Source organism: Schistocerca americana, chromosome 1, assembly GCF_021461395.2.
Source record: "Schistocerca americana isolate TAMUIC-IGC-003095 chromosome 1, iqSchAmer2.1, whole genome shotgun sequence".
NCBI lineage: Eukaryota > Metazoa > Arthropoda > Insecta > Orthoptera > Acrididae > Schistocerca > Schistocerca americana.
Window position 1 is genome coordinate 1,058,558,798 of NC_060119.1, and position 18,817 is coordinate 1,058,577,614.

The following is an 18,817-nucleotide window of genomic DNA, read 5'->3' on the forward strand; positions in this document are numbered from 1 at the left end:
TGTACAAGCCATAACTAAGGCGAAAAGCGGACATAGGTGCTAAACGAATCATTTCAACTTTTTGGGCCCCAAAGGGGTAGTAATATTATTCCACGCAAGATAAATTTTAGTGGTGAATAGATTGTAGTAAGTTTTGTATAATAAAGGTCATTGCTTCAAAATATATTCTTCTTCATTGTAAATAGTAAGATTTAAAATGTTGAAACAACGGAAAAATCTAGAATTTGTGGGGGTATTGCCGGCCGCGGTGGCCGTGTGGTTCTAGGCGCTTCAGTCCGGAACCGCGAGACTGCTACGGTCGCAGGTTCGACTCCTGCCTCGGGCATCAATGTGTGTCATGTCCTTAGGTTAGTTAGGTTTAAGTAGTTCTGAGTTCTAGGGGACTGATGACCTTAGATGTTAAGTCCCATAGTGCTCAGAGCCATTTTTTGTGGGGATAGCTACGGTCGCAGCTTCGAGTCCTGCCTCGGGCATGGATGTTTGTGATGTCCTTAGGTTAGTTAGGTATAACTAGTTCTAAGTTCTAGGGGACTAATGACCTCAGCAGTTGAGTCCCATAGTGCTCAGAGCCATTTGAACCATTTTTTGTGGGGATATTTGAATCGTAAATGGGGCTACGTGAGTCATTGTAAATTGTCACATAGTTACATACAGTACAGACGATTAAACTTTTTAACTGTTCCAGAAGCGGATCAAACACTGGTAGTAGTTTCTTCTATAAAATATCTAGGAGTACGCGTACGGAAAGATCATATAAAATTAGTTGTTGGTACGGCGGGTGTCAGGTTGAGATTCATTGGGAGAGTCCTTAGAAAATGTAATCCATCACAACGGAGGTGGCTTACAAAACACTCGTTCGACCTATACTTGAGTATTCCTCATCAGTGTGGGATCCATACCAGGTCGGGTTGACAGAGAAGATAAAGAAGATCCAAAGAAGAGCGGCGCGTTTCGTCACAGGGTTATTTGGTAAGCGTGATAGCGTTACGGAGATGTTTAACAAGCTCAAGCGGCAGACTCTGCAAGAGAGGCGCTCTGCATCGCGGTGTAGCTTGCTGTCCAGGTTTCGAGAGGGTGCGTTTCTGGATGAGGTATCGAATATATTGCTTCCCCCTACCTATACCTCCCGAGGAGATCACGAATGTAAAATTGGAGAGATTCGAGCACGCACAGAGGCTTCCCGGCAGTCGTTCTTCCCGCAAACCATACGCGACTGGAACAGGAAAGGGAGGTAATGACAGTGGCACGTAAAGTGCCCTCCGCCACACACCGTTGGGTGGCTTGTGGAGTATAAATGTAGATGCAGACATAGATATAGAAGTTGTTCCCTATATTTCGCACGGCGGAATTGTCTACGACCAGCAGATACCACACAAATTTCTTGAAACCACACCTTCCAATTATGACACTTGATCCACTCACCTTCATTCGAAGATGTAGGGTCGTAACATTTGATGTTGCAGAAACCACGACTCAGCTTTAGGAGACGATGAAGAGGAATCCTCTTCTGGATTTGTAGGTTTCTCCTGAACATTCAGCGTATTTCTGCAACCCTTAACCTTCTTTCTTTGGGAGTTTTCAAAATGCAGATGAACTGGTGAAGTCAGACGGCAAGCTGAATTTTCTGTCTCCTCGCACGTGTGGTGCCGGTGGTTTACGTTGAGTTACCAAAACAGACGAGAATGACGATGTTGCTGAGCTCTGACTTTCCGAATTTCTTGGACGATTAGAAGGAGTTGCAGGCTCTGGTTTTACTTCTGATTCTGTGGTACAGAATGGGACTCGACTTTCAGGAATGTGGAAGAAGGAAGGAACTGTGTGGTGATAATTTGTTAGGACTGAAGGAGAAAATTTACGTCCACTCAGATCCCTTCACAGCTTTTCCTACATTACCTCCACGTCTTCAAACGACGTCGAATATTTTAACACAAACGAATTTTGTACTGGAGGCTAAGGGACTATTCTGTATAATTGGGTTACATAAATACTTTAGTCAAGACGAAATAAAACATATTGTATTCCCATTCAGAAAGCCCTACGAAGACATAACCCCATTCCCTAATTTTTAAATGCAAGCAGTTGTTCTAATTTGTAACAGATGTCGCTAGTTATTCTGTTGACCGATATAGTGGGCCCTATACAAACGTAGCGGAAAGATTTATAACTAGCATTCATGCATTTCAACAATGTAAATGTCGTGTTACTAGGGCCTCCCGTCGGGGAGACCGTTTGCCGGGTGCAAGTCTTTCGATTTGACGCCACTTCGGCGATTTGCACGTCGATGGGGATGAAATGATGATGATTAGGACAACACAACACCCAGTCCCTGAGCGTAGAAAATCTCCGACCCAGCCGGGAATGGAACCTGGGCCCTTAGGCTTGACATTCTGTCGCGCTGATCACCGGGGGCGGACATTTCAACAATAGACCTTATTAAAAAAAAAAAAAAAACTTTAACATTGCACGGAGGACTGTTGTAGCCACTACTGTCTTACCTCTTCCATTTCCTTTTAGATGAGTGCTGTCTGGATTAAACAGATATAGGAAAAGCTTCTTGTCACTTGTGCACAACTTGTCTAGCAGCAGTCCTGTACCATATAATGGCGTCTAGAATGCGCACACGGGCTGAGCAGTAGGATATTTTATTACTATCCACATAGCCCCATGATTCAGGAAGTCCCATCGTACCCTACCTCATAATAATGTCCATTAATACGTGTTCGGACGCTTCTCGTCAAATAGTGTATTTATATGTGTGCGTTCTGGAATGGCGGTGATAATAATAACAATAATGCTTGATCTGTGCTGCAACGCTGGGTTATTTTACGTACTTACGTAGTTGCTTATATCCTTTATTATTTTTAACCGCGAGACGTGAGAAGGAGTTGTGTGACGTGCGGTGATGGGAAGAGCACGTCGGGTTGTCGGATGAGGGCGCGCCGCCGCCCCCGATAGCCGCTATCGCATCTTTATAGCTCTGCCTATCAGGTGTCACTTCCTCGACCTCTGCCCACTGCGCAAACACAGCCACACACCTACCCGCCCTCTCCAGCCGGTGGGCCGACAACACAACAGTCCGGCGACGCGTTTCCCCCAAATCAGCAAAGCCGACGCGACTCCTGCACGCTTGTCTTCTGACAGTTGGAAAAGCCTTCACAGTAATGTGATCTCGCATATGTCTTGGGATATTAAAGAGTATTTTGGTTTTGCGCGCTAACGTCAGGACCGATTAGGAAGGCTACCAGTAGGGGAGTGTTGCTGTAGATGGTTGACCTAAAGAAAATACGAGGGCTATTCGGAAAGTGAGACTCGATCGGGCGTGAAATGGAAATCACAGTGAAAATTCAATGGAGCTTTGCAGAGAGGTGTTGGGCAGTGCCAATGCTTGCCGATCGCGTCGCATCGGTTTCTTCAGTTCTGCGCGCACAAGCCCCACGTAAAGACGCCTAGGAAATAGTGGCTCCTGCCTGGTATGAGCGCCTTTGAGAGATTTCACCTGATTTCATGCAGCCCAGACAAGTAACTGTTATGCATATTCTTCTTCATGACAATTCTCGCCCGCACACTGTATGGGTAACGAGGAAGCTCCTGCAGCGTTTTCGGTGGGACGTGTTTTGTCACAACCATACAGCCCGGACTTGGCTCCCCTTGATTTCGATCTCTGCTTACTTGACCGCTGGCTTTGAAGACAGCATTTTGGCACAGAGAACAAGCTGCAGATCAGCGTACAGAATTGGCAGAAAGCACAGGCGGCTGCCTTCTATGTCGAGCGTATTGGAAAGTTCGTACAATGTTACGACAAATGTCTCCGTCGGAGTGTCGACTAAGTAGAGACGTAGCTAGAAGGTGTAGCTAAGTGTCACAAATGAAGCATATCTGATTTTCACTGTGGTTTCCATTTCGCGACCGATCGCACCTTACTTTCCGAATAGCCGTCGTACGTAATAATAAATATTGCACGGATACTGTAATAAATATTTTAATTTCAGAGTTACTTGAACACTAAATTCTATATTTCACTATAGCAGACACAGAAGTCAGAAATATTTACTGTTAACGAAACATTTGAAAAATAAAAACTTGTGTCTTCACCCGAATCAAAGGCACTGGTTTCCTTCATTGGGCCAGGCCGTTTCTGTCAATGGGCTATAGTGTAACAGATGTTAAATACTAGACACGTCTAAATTAGTATTAATGCACATAATATTTTTTAGAAAACACATAATGAAAACCGCTACTTAAATTTTGTTCATAGAGACCTATTTTGGCCAAAGATTAGACGAAATTCCAGTGACTTTTTCAAGGCGGCTCGCACTGCATCTCTTCACAACACATAATCTGCGCCTACAGCACGTAGCTTTGTATTGTGAATATGACAAAATGTTATGAACTGCTCGTATTTTCCAGTGCTGGCTGCAGAAATATAATCACTATTACTATATCACTAGACGTTTCAATAATTAATACTAATCCGTTACACGAACATAGTGCAAATCCTGTCTTTTTCCACTGTTACTTCGTCTTCGTTAAGCAACACGGGGTGTATTTAACGATGGCTAGGATGCGCCTACTGTCAACATCCACAGAGAAATCAAGCCGGCCATCGATAGCAGCCTCTCTCTAACCTCCGCCCACCCACCCGGTTCTTTAAGGAATCTAATCCCCACATATACAAGTGCTTCAACCTTTTCATTACGTTACAGATGAATTAATATCTTAAATATTTAACGGTAAGTTATCAAGACCGCTATGAGTGAAAATATTGTAGTTGCATCTCAAAGTTTACATCATATTTCCTGAAATATGTGTTGTACAAGATACGATTTTGCAGGTACATTCAGCGGTGTATTTGTATATTCCGCGCAAAATCTGTCGCGAATAGAGGAGGTAGTAAAGAAAAAAATGGTTCAAATGGCTCTAATCACTATGGGACTCAACTGCTGAGGTCATTAGTCCCCTAGAACTTAGAACTAGTTAAACCTAACTAACCTAAGGACATCACAAACATCCATGCCCGAGGCAGGATTCGAACCTGCGACCGTAGCGGTCTTGCGGTTCCAGACTGCAGTGCCTTTAACCGCACGGCCACTTCGGCCGGCAGGTAGTAAAGAAGTAATAAATTAAAACGTCATGCCAGGTATTGAAGTTTTACTACATAAACAGTAAAAATGTAGTAAACGGTAAGCTTTTCTCCTTTCATTATTTTGTGTGTGTGTGTGGGGGGGGGGAGGGGGGGAGAGGGGAGGGGAGGGTTAGCAAGAAGAAGTTTCCAGAACGTTTGAAGTTATGTATGAAGTTTACTGGAAGTCGACATGTACTCTTATACTGAAATACTGGCTACATATTGTTCGGGTCATTTTCGCGCCGAGAGTTCCACTGCCTCAAGAGATACAAACAGTTTCCAACATTAATATTTGGTTAACTGCGTTAAAACTTTAATGTAAGACTGTATCTGTTAACGATGAGATTATGAGAAAATTTTAAATTTTTGAATTTGGTGAAAAATTATATGAAATACTGAAAATCAAACTATTATTCCTGGAAACCGTTAGGTACACAATATGCTTCTGGGACTAGGTGACCCTTTTAGAATTCTGCATTTTCCTGAAGCGACAGAGAAAATTGATGATGTGAAATTTTTCAAATCAGTAACTGAATGTAGGAAAATATGCGTCATTCAGAGAATGATACTGTATCAGTTGAATTTTCGATTTTAATACGTTAGAATCTCAGTCTTTAGATATCGAGGCATGTTATGTTACAGCGCTAATCCAGTTGGTCAACTCTTAATGGAGGATACATTCTGAGAACCATGACAAGTTATTTATAAAAACCACGGGAAACATATGTAAGCCCGAATGGGCGGGGATTCGGACGTCACTTCTCATTAATAGGCATCCAGTACCTTAATCACTGTACCACACATTTACCTTACTTTGGAAGACGGGTAAAAGTATCTCATTTAATATTTTCGATGCAAACGTCAGCTTGTTTGTTTCATAATACATTGCTGAAAGAGGAGAGTCTACATCACTTGCATTGTAGTGGACCGTATGACAGGCTAAAGAAACAGAACTCTTATTATCTCCCAAACAAGAGCGTGCTATAATTATTTTTGACTATAAAGAAGACAGTGCTTATCGTTATGTTAATGTTGAACATCTACAGTGCTCATTAACAAACATTCTATTACGATTTATATAACAATGTAGCAGCTAAAATCAGAGCCAAAGGCAGACGGATCAGACAAATGTTATCGGAGATTTCATACTTAAAAATTCTGTTAATGAAGAGTGACTTAACAAAGCACATTGTGCGACCGAGACAATTTTCTTTGAAGAAAACAGAGCTAAAGGGATATATACAGCAGCTCTTGCTGTGTCATTTGTTAATATAGATTATCATAGACCAAAATTAAAATTTATAATGCCGAAAAGAGCGACATGCATTTGATGAAGTATGTTCCCAATACTTTCTCGTAATTATCGTCATTTGGGCAAGTTTTACTTAGACTACTTGAGATAGGGCACGGTCTGAAAGATGGTGTGAATTTCAATAAACTAAAAATTGTAGTACAGGTGGTGATGTTGTAAATATGTCTTTCTAAAAAGCATTCTACTTCTGTGGCCAGCTCAGTTTTATTTAGGTATACATGCTTATTTATTTACGTGCTCACTATTTCTGTGACGTAATTCCGGCATGCATTCTGGTTATTGGTATTTGTGTGGAACATAAAGCATCTGTGCACAGACTTACTTTGTTTATAGTAGTTTTTTTAAAAAAACACATCGAGTGGGAAATGGGAATATGCTTCACGGTTAATACAATGAATTAAACGTACAGTACAAACATTATTTTCTTAGTAACTATCCGTGGTTGAAATAGCTATCGCCGGCCACTGTGACCGAGCGGTTCTAGGCGCCTCAGTCTGGAACCGCGCGACCGCTTCGGTCGCAGGTTCCAATCCTGCCTGGAGCATGGACGTGTGTGATGTCTTTAGGTTAGTTAGGTGTAAGTACTTCTAAGTTCAAGGGGACTGCTCAGAGCCATTTGAACCATCTGAAATAGCTATCGCACTTTTATTGCTACTCACAACTGGAGTTTCAACATTGGTGCGTTTAAAAAGGAGAATATTGTTTAGAATAAGCTGGACTACAAAGAAGGAGCTGTGTGCTGGATTTGAAATGACATCACCGCTTAAACAGTTAATGATAAGTCCATGACATTATTATTTAGTCGTTCGACATGAATGAAAGCCATAACTACGATTTTCATGGCATAAAAATAAACATATTTGTGTTTTTAGTTGGCGTGAAAAACCCTATCATTACTATATATACAGTGCTCATTTTGTGAGTAGTTTAATTTAAATACTGTTCGAAAGAAGTGTCTTTCCCGAGAAAGAGGCAGAAGGCTTTAGCAGGACATGCATATTTTGTATTTACTTACTGGAGTTTGAGGGGAGGGTGAAAGAAGAGACATGCTAATTAGGAAAATATTCCCATATATTTCCGACAAGAATTTCCGTCTTTATATAAAGAATTTAGAGAGCTTCTGCGGTTCACTTAACGACTATTTACCATTCCTACCTCCAATATGATACGGTACGTGGTTATACACATAAGAAACTTTTGCAATTTGCTTTGCACCAATAAGGAGAGAAACATCGTTTGCTGTCTACAGTGTCTATCTCACACTTCGTGGCAAATTGCAGTATTTCCTATACATGACATCTGACATGCGATGATTGGTTTAGTGAAGTAATCTGAATCAAAATCTGATCATTTCGTCTCTGCGCCTTACGCTTTGCGTTAGCTTACCTAAGCATATAGTCACAAGTTATATGTAAAAAGACCTCTGACACGACGGATATATTAGGAGGTAATATATATATATATAAGCTAACGCAAAGCGTAGGGCGCAGAGACGAAATGATCATGTTACACAAGGCACTGTAACTAAATTTTGTAGTTAAACATTGCTGTATAAGTAAGTAACCGACGAACTATGGCAGCAAAATTTCCTCTTCTACGGAATAAAGGAAATATTCTGTTTTCTTTACAGGAAAAAACTTTCTCGGCATTACTTCTTTTTTGATATCTATGGATGTTACACATAATAATGGTTGTTTTTCGGTATGTTGCCGTAAGGAGCTACGTCGGCAACCAGCAAGGATAGAAAAATCGAATGTTGTCTCTATGATAACAACATTAACTTCTCAAAACTATGCGTACGCTTTTGTAAGGATATCATGATATTTCCTAGAGTTACTTGTACGATAAAGCATCGCTTTGCTAGTGAGCTCCAATGGCGTGTAATTAACCTCGATCTCTGCCAGAGTGGATTTCAATTAGTTTCGCTAGAAAGGGGAATGTATTTTAGCAGTTAGTTGTGCAGATGTGAGGCAGTTAGTTTTGATATCAGAGAAGTTTCGACAGCAGTTTTCAAACCTATGTTTCACAGCAGAAAGAATAATGCCGAGGGCTCTAAACACACCTCTTTGCAACATTGTAACCTTTGAGCCATGTTATGATAATCAACAGTAAATTAAATCAGCGCTGACTCCTGCAAAAATGTTTACTCCATCATGTTTGCTGTCCATAGTTGCCACTATAAAAATTATGTAAGCGCTTCTAACCGAAGAAAACAACAAAAATTATTCACGCATTCATACATAAGACGCCGCAAAGCGCGTAAATTAACATAGTTCTTGTTGTGCATTGATCAACCATAAAGAAAGTATCCCTTGCATTCACTTGATCAACATAAGGACAATTTAGTGTGAAATACGTATCCGTACATAATAGAAATATAAATACGAGTAATTGGAGTGTAGGACAACACCAGTCAAATATATAGAAATGAACATACTGTGTCACCATAAAGATAAGCCATGTATCCGTTACGACAACATCACGGGAAAGTAATTTTTCCTTTACTGAAACTTACAACAAAAATTAATATCTTGCACTCCTGCTCGTGGTGCGCCAAACTGGGGTTACAGAACTGAGAACTGCTATTGGTCAATGATGATTGACTGTTCAACGTAACTATGCAGTAAATAATATCTACGATGTTCAGTCACTTTGCACAGTCACCTTGTTTTCGTAATACCCAAGACACGCAAATTTGTGTACATTATTCACCCATTTAAAAAAAAAACCAGCATAGTCACATAGTTTTACATTTTATGTAAGTGGGTAGGCTTCCATAGTTTGAATCAGTTAGTTTTCTGAGTGTGGTGTCCCGTAAGCTTCAAATTAACTGCTACTGAATAAAAAAGATATTTCAAAAGTATTTTTCTGGCTATTTCGTGACATTGTTTCTCGATCGATCCAGATTAGAAGTAATTTTCTTCGAATATTGTGTTTCGTAGTGAAGCTCAGAATTACCTTGTTACGGTATCTACGGCAGTTCAGAAAGATCATTGCTATTGTCTGCTAATGTGGTATTGTTCCAAGCAGCACAAAAAATAGAGAAGCTACATAACTCATCAATACTTATGTTGAATCAAAAATGTAATTCTATCTCAACAATCACACCAAAACCGAAATATGCAATAGTTATTGCTTGATAACACACCGGCAAACTTATAATAACTAGAGCGTCTTATTCCGGGAATGTCGACGTAATGCAGCTGTAATAAAACGTTAAAAAAACAAAAGTAGAATACAAACAATGAACGTGTTTGCTTATACTATGTGACAGATATCGAATGTTACAGTTTAAGTACCTTACAAAAGAATGTTGGTTTGCATTCTTCATAGTTTTTCTTCACAGTATGACCTACTGCCACGCAATCTCACAATATTCCACGAGATTGTATCCCCTTCATGTAATCTGTAGCAGCTGTTACTTTTTTGTCACCTGCAATCTATACTGCTGGAATGATAAAAAATGTCCTTTATTCGTATTTTTCGTTACTTTCAGGAATAAACTCAAATGAACTAATTTAATTCGTTTGGAAGGCATGAACTCTAAGAAGAAGGTTCATACAAACGATCTGAAATTTTTGCCATTTACGCAAATCACTCTATTGGCGCAAACCAAAAGATACGAAAGAAATCTGATGTTCTTTGTTAAAAATCTACCACGTCAGTCTCCTAGACCATTCTATATTATGAACTATAGTAAAAATACGGTTTACTGATTGACTGTAAGGAGACCAATTACACGGAAGTATGTACTGCACTGATGGATTTAAAAATTGTGAATTCCAACAGATTTTCGTTGAAACAAGTAATACGACGTATCGTTTTGACCCATTTAACGTGGTATCTGATAAGTCATGACAAATGTCTTTGGCATTACCTGTAGCTAGAAACAAATTCTTTCCCTCATTCATGTCAATCAATGTAAGGAACGGTACCCTGAACATGTTTCATTTTCTCTCTGAAATAGTGACGAAATGAAGTAAAGTGTTGCGTCAGTCACTGAAGTAATAAACCATCACGGCACTTGTACACCCAGCTCGTTTATTACTCACTGTATGGCGTCACATTTATCGCGTTCTCTAGACCTACTCATTATGGATAGATCTTTTAGTAATGTGGCACAAAGCTGGTGTGCTTAAAACTATTCCTTACAGAAAATTTAGGCATTGAAAAAAACACGTAGCATGAACAGATACAAAGTAGATATTGATCTTCGAACAGCAAGTATAATGAAAGTCCATTGCCCTACTATGTCGCGCCACTTCCACTGGTAAACAAAGCATAAGATTTTACGAGATACGGCACGCCACAGCTCCTGAAAGACGCGGAATTTATCAAATAAATGTTTTGCTTTTGTTGTTCAGGTAGGTAATGTTACTCAAAGAGCGAGTTACGAAATTACATCTGCAAGGGTTACAAAAATTCATAGTAGATCGTAGTAGCTTTCAATTGCAGGTTTCTTCTGTCGCGGGCTCTCCTCATTCTACACCGACCGAACAAATTCAGTAATCCAGAGGCGTCTGAAGTAGCTACAAAAACCACTTAGGTGATTCCTTTGCTATAATTTATGCAGAGAAGTGGCGTCAGCATTTAGATACTCGCTGAATTACCTGCAAAAATTCTTGGGTTCACAAACATAGGAATAGATATATTAACTCTGTTCCGGGGTAGCTCCAAGAGACCTGGTTGAGTAGCAAATCAATTCTTCAATGTACTACTTACGTGAAAAATCTGTGACATTAGTAGAAAATGTTTTCGTTACGCAGACGGTGACAAAAGGGAAGTGAAACAATTGATTTCGTTACGTTTGTCCAACAACATGCAACGTACAGCAACAAGCACGCTGCAACATTAACCACGTGGTTAGCTGTGTGCAAAGATGACGTGTTTGGCAAAGAAGATATACTCACAAGGATTTGTAACATCGATATCTTAACTTGACTGTCGTTATTTAGACACAAAGTTAGTTACTGTAAAAGGTAGAAAAATGGATGAACGAATCCTACTGGTTTTTACTGGTTTTTACGTGGTCATAAAAGCGTTATACTGAATTCGTTTACGGAAACTACAGTGAGCTGTCTTACATAGAATTACGAGAATTTGTTATACATATTATTGTAGGCATTCCGTTATCAAATTATTGTGAAATAGCCCCAAATATTTTACAGACATTCTGAAATCTCTAATTACTCAAATAGCGCGCACATCAATGCATTTGTTCCTCAAACCGTGATCGGTTGCTGTATTTTGGTGCTTTTGTATTTTGTTATTTTGTAAGAATCGTCTTTATCGCACCAGTCTACAAAATATTGTCTACAGTGGTACGAAGTTGTCACATCTCACTGGTAACAATAGAATGTAACAGACAATTTATAAAACGTTTACTGACATTTGAGGACATGCTGTTAAGTTTCGGCACCGATGACCGATGTGTTTTGTTAAATTACATTGAGTAAATACGAAATCTTAGTTTTTATGTGTAAACGCAGTAAGGAACTATCCGTTTTTGAACATAATCACGGTACGATAAACTTTTTTGATAAGAAAGCAAAGAAGAAAAATTTCTCACTTTTTTGAATCTATAACTTCAGTTCAGTAAATCAAGAATCAAAAAATACAATAAGTATCTGTATACACAGTGTTGCAAGAGGTTACGTATTCCACAGTCTCTTATCAAACCAACTTGTAGCTGAAAATAATTAATGAGTTGAAGTCCTCCGTTTTGTGTGAAGTAAATAGCTGATTTACATATCGGATAGATTTATGAGTCACAGCTGCAAATATGCTGTTTAATATAGCGGTAAAACACTAAAAAAGTTATTTCTATAACCCTTACTGGCGTATAGGCCTACACAGTTTGCAATAAGTTGCACTTTAAACGAGCCTTGATCTAAGTAACATGTACTTAAAAGATAATTAATGTGCTGAAGGATCCTCTTTAACATGCAAAAACTGAAAGCCACAGTAAAAATTATGTAAATGTAATACGGAAATACTGCGTTTACGTTTTAACGATTACTGATCCGCTGATAATCTGGATGCAGAAAACTCATTTTCAATGTGTGACATATGTAATCACGGTAAAAATATGCATAGCCGTAATATAGGGATATGTTGTTACTGAAGGTTTCGTTGTAATGATTCACTAGCCTGACTGCAATAGGAGCGAATGTTTGGCGAGAATGGAAGCTAAAATTGCGTGTGAGGCTGCTGCTTAATATGCGGAACATAAATTTGCGGCACTGATTTGAATAATGAATATCTTCCTGGACTGCTTACAGTATACTGCACTCTCACCGGTCATGCTTCGAAGACTGTGTGCCTGAAGACGATTGAACGTGTCGAAACGTGTTATTTAAGACATAAAAAATACGAAAATGTGAGTAATTTTAATCCGGAACTAGGTCAATAGTAAATGATGAAATACAATTTGTAATATGTGTCACTAAAGGATGATAAATTTAACACGGAAGTGCTGCATGTGGGGCCTATAGGAACCATAATTCACATTAAGGGAAAAAAATCTTTATTATAATTCAAGTGTCGAAACGTCACGTTCAGTACATAATAAGTGCTCAAAACGATTGTAATTGAAACGCAGATGTAGACTCTGTTTGCAGTTTTAATAATTACTGATTCCACCAATATATATATGGCTGTCTATACCTAATAACAGTTCATATTGAAAACTGTAATGTTCAACATATAAAATATAAAATGGCGCCGTTAATTCGTACACACTGTTTACAGTTTTAACAATCCTTAATTCTTTGTCTGTACCTACGGATAATGTAGGTGCTGAAACGACTCGTGTAATATTTAACATACAAAATTCTGAAAAATGTGCGTAATTGTGATCGCTTGGTATACACTGCTTACAGTTTTCATAAACATCGTCTCTGAGGATACTAGATATCATGTGCGGTATATAATATGAAAAACAGCTTGCAGTGAACAATATTTAAAAAAATGTATGGACAATTGTATGCACCTTTTACAATTTTCTCTCATTCAGACATTTGTTTCTGGTGTTAATTCAAAAATTGTTTGTTTAACAATCAAATACTGAATCTATACATTACAGTGTGCGGTAGTGTGTAATTTTTGTACAGTGTTATTCCTCACTGCCTCCCTTTCGTGATACATTCCCGAAAGTCGCGCGAAAAGCGTCCTGATGTTTTCGAATTCCTGTGATTTGTAACGTCATGGTCAATCAGCGAGATGTATGTGAGAGGAAGTAATAGGTCATTTCGCGAGATGCATGTGACAGGAAATAACACGTTGCCTCGATTCTCTTGGGACTTGCGTTCTCCCTGTGAAGAACAATGCTTATTCTGTAGCGCCTATAGGAGTGGATGAACGTTTTCCGCTTTCGTGGGTCTTACCAATAAATCTTAATGTGGCATCTGTCTTCCCTACATCTATTTTTATGTGGTTGTTCCGCTTTAGGTAGCAAAGGTTGCATAGTCCTTCATATTATACAGTTGTATCTCAACGAATAAGTGGATGTGATACTCCACGTTCAAATGTTCGTCCTCCCCCCCTCCCGCCTACAGCTACAATTAGCAGTTGAAGTCAGTTCAAAAGTTCACGGGAGGCAAGAGCATTGAAGGAACTTTAATTTTGGTTTCAATGACTGATTTACAATCATGAAATCAACCCGTAGCAAACCTTTCCGTCTATATATTTCGTGAGCGGTACTTGGGAAGGAGTAGGGCGTTGCTAAACTCTCGTAAGGATTTCTAGTTTGGTTGTATACACTGTACATAATTTTAAAAATTTCTTATTTGAAAAGTGCGTGTCTAATGATAATTCTGGTGCCGAAACTTCAATATGGGCCATAAAAATTAGTATTTTCAATAAGCGGTGCTTCGAAGCTGTTAAATATTTAAATACAGCCATTTCGAAGACACCGACAGCTGACGAGGCGCATCGGTTAATGTTTCTATCACTTTCGATCATAATTTATCATACTCAGGTAAGGAAATCATCACACTAGTGCCTCTATGACGTCGGAAAATGCCGTTCTGTATCGAATTTGTCACTGTAAGATGAAATTTGGTTAAATAAAAATCCTCGATACTAAAGTTCGTAATCAAAAACGGATTTAAATCATATTTAAATCATATCATTCGTGTCATAATGAGGTACAAGTTAATGGCATCAGTGAAAAAAATTTTCGGTTGATTATATTCCTAGCTAACTTTTTTTGTCTTGAGCCATCCGGGGAAGTCAATTTTTTTTATTAAAATAGTTACTCGTACGTCACCACTTCTACTTAATATATTTGATTTATTCATCCATGCCCGATGCGTTACTGAATTTAACCTTCATTCTAACTGAGTACATGCAGCAGACACACTGCTAAACCCGAAATACCAACGTACTTAAGAATATAGTGCCTTGTTATTTAATTTCAATCTGATAACTTGTTTTTGTAAAATTTTCGTGGCTTTGTTGATCTTGAACAGTGGCCGGAACGTTGACCTATAAACAAACACAGTCACATACCGGGAAAACTTTCACTGGAAGGTGAATCTTTTTGTGTCTAATTATCTACGATGCTTCGAAAATTGTATAATCGTCTAGTTGTAAGTAAAATTAATATTGTAAATTATTCACAACTTGATTTTGATTTCAAACGATGTTATCGAGGATAATTCTTTTTGTTGTGGATTTAACCTTAACAACAATAAATTCGATGGAGTATAGTAATTTCCAATCTCATGCTTGTTTACGCATATTTATTTTTATTTATTTCTGTGTACTGAGCGACGATCTAGAGGCTACAGCATGTCATAGACAGCATATACAAATATAAAATAGCTTTTAAGTAAAAAATATGTAATTGCAAATGAATAGGCAAGGCAGCTACACACCAATATCTGAACCTAACATAATCCCACGACCAATCTAGTCTATCCTAAAACTAAGCTACGGGAAAGCTGGGTCATTCCACTGCGACTGTTAACGGCAGACAGTTGCACCGTACCAACGTAGCCGCCTTCTCTGAAGTTTAGTAACCACCACTGACACCTCTAACCTGCCCGTCCCATCAGGTGACAGTGTACTGACTCAAAGAGTGCGACTTGCCATAATATTCTAGTTTACGCTCAGAGAAGCTAAGGCGATGATTTTATCACTTATGGTCGAAACTGGCAGCAAAATAAAATGTTCCATTTTACGAGCTGTCCTTGTTTTTATCGAGCCTTCCTTTAATAAAAAAATTAGGATAGAAGGTAATAATAATAATCAGGAAGTACATTCCGGAAAAAATCATTTTGGATATTAAGTCGCGTCATTTTGTTAGACTGAAAACGACAATAAAACAAAACAGACGGTTTCGACAGTACTTCTTGCTGTCCTCTTTAAGGCGACGAAAGTACGGTAATGATGACAGCTTCAAAGACAGATGAAAGTCGATTTTGTTTTATGGTTGTTTTCATTGTTACAAAATGGCACGACCTAGTACCCTAGATTTTATCCAAATTTACGACGGCTGCGGGAGCTTACGCGCTTACGCCAGAGAGTGCATCATTAAGGGTGTACTTTCTGATGTAAAACCACGCCACAGCTGCTAAAATATTCATTGTTAGGCAAGTATTTTTGACAGTAATATCATCTGAAGAGCGTCATATTTCAACCACCAAGAACTATTGATGAATAATTCTTTATACACATCTGATTTCAATCTCCAGATCATTTCAGGTTCTTTAAAAACGGAAACAAACATTCTCGACCGCAAAAACATTTATTTTGTGGTAACCGTTTTCTATCAATTTTTGACCGTTCTCAGACCCTCATACCATGATTGTAGTGGGTGGCGGTCAATAGAGCGGTGTTGTAACTGACGACGTTCGTGGAGTTGCAAACCCGCTCCACTGATCGCCACCCACTACAATCATGGTATGAGGGTCTGAGAACGGTCAAAAATTGATAGAAACCGGTTACCACAAAATAAATGTTTTTGCGGTCGAGAATGTTTGTTTCCGTTTTTAAAGTAGTTCTTGCAGACCGCTTTTCTCCACGAGAAATGTTAAAATTGTGAGCCAAATAGCTTAAATGTTATCTGATCTGATTGTCAACAGTAGTAAAATACTTTACCTAGTCTCTAGCAAAATGTACCAGTACTGTCAATTGTGGCCTAAATACAGTGTTAAAGTCGAGGTTTAGCTTTTCGTGTGGAGCCCGATAAGTAACATGATATTCCTTACATTTAATTCTGCTAAAAGCTCAACAATGTAATTGTTTAAAAACGTGATCTGTATCTTGGCTTCTCAGGTAATTGTTCAAGCCAGTGACCAACACAAATCATAGCACACGTCGGCCGACGTGATTTTGCTACTCGCTTCTTATTCAGAAGTACTTATTTAATTGCTGGTAACAATTTGAACATGCAGCCGCACCATCTAATGCAATTTGTAACACAGTTGTAACTCTGCAAATACAACACTATTCTTTCGTACAGTATTACCATGGAAGCAGCCAGAAATGGTTTTGAGATACCTGAATATTGAAACATATTGTCAATACAGGATTATTTACTAACGGCTTTTGGCGGTTGGAATTAGGGAGTTTGAAGATCATTAATATTTACAAAACAAGCACCTATATTTCAGTATTGCTATTGCAACAACTGAAACGTCCTAACATCGACGTTAAAGGCAATATATCGACCTTCGATGTCGACAGAAGATCAGGCTGCTTGACACCTCTGTCAATATTCTTTTTCACGTATATGTGTTAATTTTTGATCATGTCTCGTTACGAAATAGGTTCAGCGGTTAATGGAGCGGAAATAGCATTTGGAAAAAAAGGCAGACATAGTGTTTTGCCCGCGTTCTTTGTTTGGCTGCAGAATGTGTTCTGAAATCGCTCACAAACAAGTCGATTCAAGCTGTGAAAAAGATTTTAATAATGTTCAAACAACGGGCAGTAGCAGATGATGAGCTAACAAAATTTGTGTTAGTTATATACGAACGTCCATAAAGCATCCCTTCTTCCTTGTACAAAGGATTATAAGGTTGTTTTCGATTATGTGTATCGCGTGACTACCTCATAAAGGGAGAGCTGGGAAGGTGGATTTACTTATCATTGTTTCTTTTTAATTCTGTGCGTTCTTGCATACCGTTTTATTTTAAACTTTTATTAAATCTAAAAAATTACCTTTAGCCCTTCATTGATAACGCATGCCTTTTGAAAATTCGAACTCGTCTGAGTACAATTCTTCATAAAGTTAAGCATGACAATACCTTTAAATTGTCGAACTGTACAGTTTTGCTAGTAAATAACTTTTTTAAATCCAACAAACTTTTACTTTTTTTATATCATTTGGCATTGATTCTCTATCACGCCATGTAGTCCAAGTTAAATATTCTTACTGTATTTATATTGTAGGCCTACATATCTATGCATTTCTTTTTATAATTACCTGACATGGTCAACATGGAGACAGCAGTCTGTAAAACTGTGTCTTGTAGATTACATGAAAATAATTATTTGGTCAAAATCAATGTAGAAAATAGTAATTACTAGTTTCAAACTCTTAAAGGGTCCTTTTCAGACCGGGATACAACATGTGGCCTCTAAATGAAGAGAATCAGTAGGACACTTAGTCATATCCTTAAGGAAATGTTAACTTACAGTTGTATTTACAATATATTGTACAAGCATCGCTGTAATGATTTGAATATCACCTAAGATAACTCATGATGCCCGGTCACTGTGTTGGTCAAAGTTAACCACATGAAGATATCAAACAAACGCAAACTTCTTTACTACCTTGATCTGCAAGCAAACTCAAACTTGTTTGATATCTTGATTTGGTTAACTCTGACTAACACTGTGACCGGTCATTATGGCTTAGGTCATATTCAAGTTACTACAGTGATGTTTCTACGAATATTGCGAACAGGACTGTAGGTTGACATTTCCTTGAGGAGGTTATCACTGTAATGGGTAAGTGTCTCACTTATTCACTTGATTTAAGACACCGCATGTTGTATCCTGATCTGAAGATGACCGTTTAAGCGATACAAACTAGTAATTACTATTTTCCATAATGGGATCTTGGCCAAATAACGGTTTTAATCAAATCTACAGCGTTCTTTCTTTTATACATCTTTTTATGTAAAATACTTTTGCATTCACCAAACCTGAAAATGGCCTCATGTAAAGGCCGAAACCAGTCTTGTTAGCAACTGGAGCGACTTTTCACTAACGGAATATCCAGCTGCAGAATCAGCGCCCACCCAATGTGGAGAAACTAATAGTATTTTATAAAATCTGCGGAGCGCAACATAAAGGAGATTACGATAATATCTTATGAGACGAAAGACGCCACTGTGTTTGATTATATTGTTTATTACAACAGGCCTTTTCGG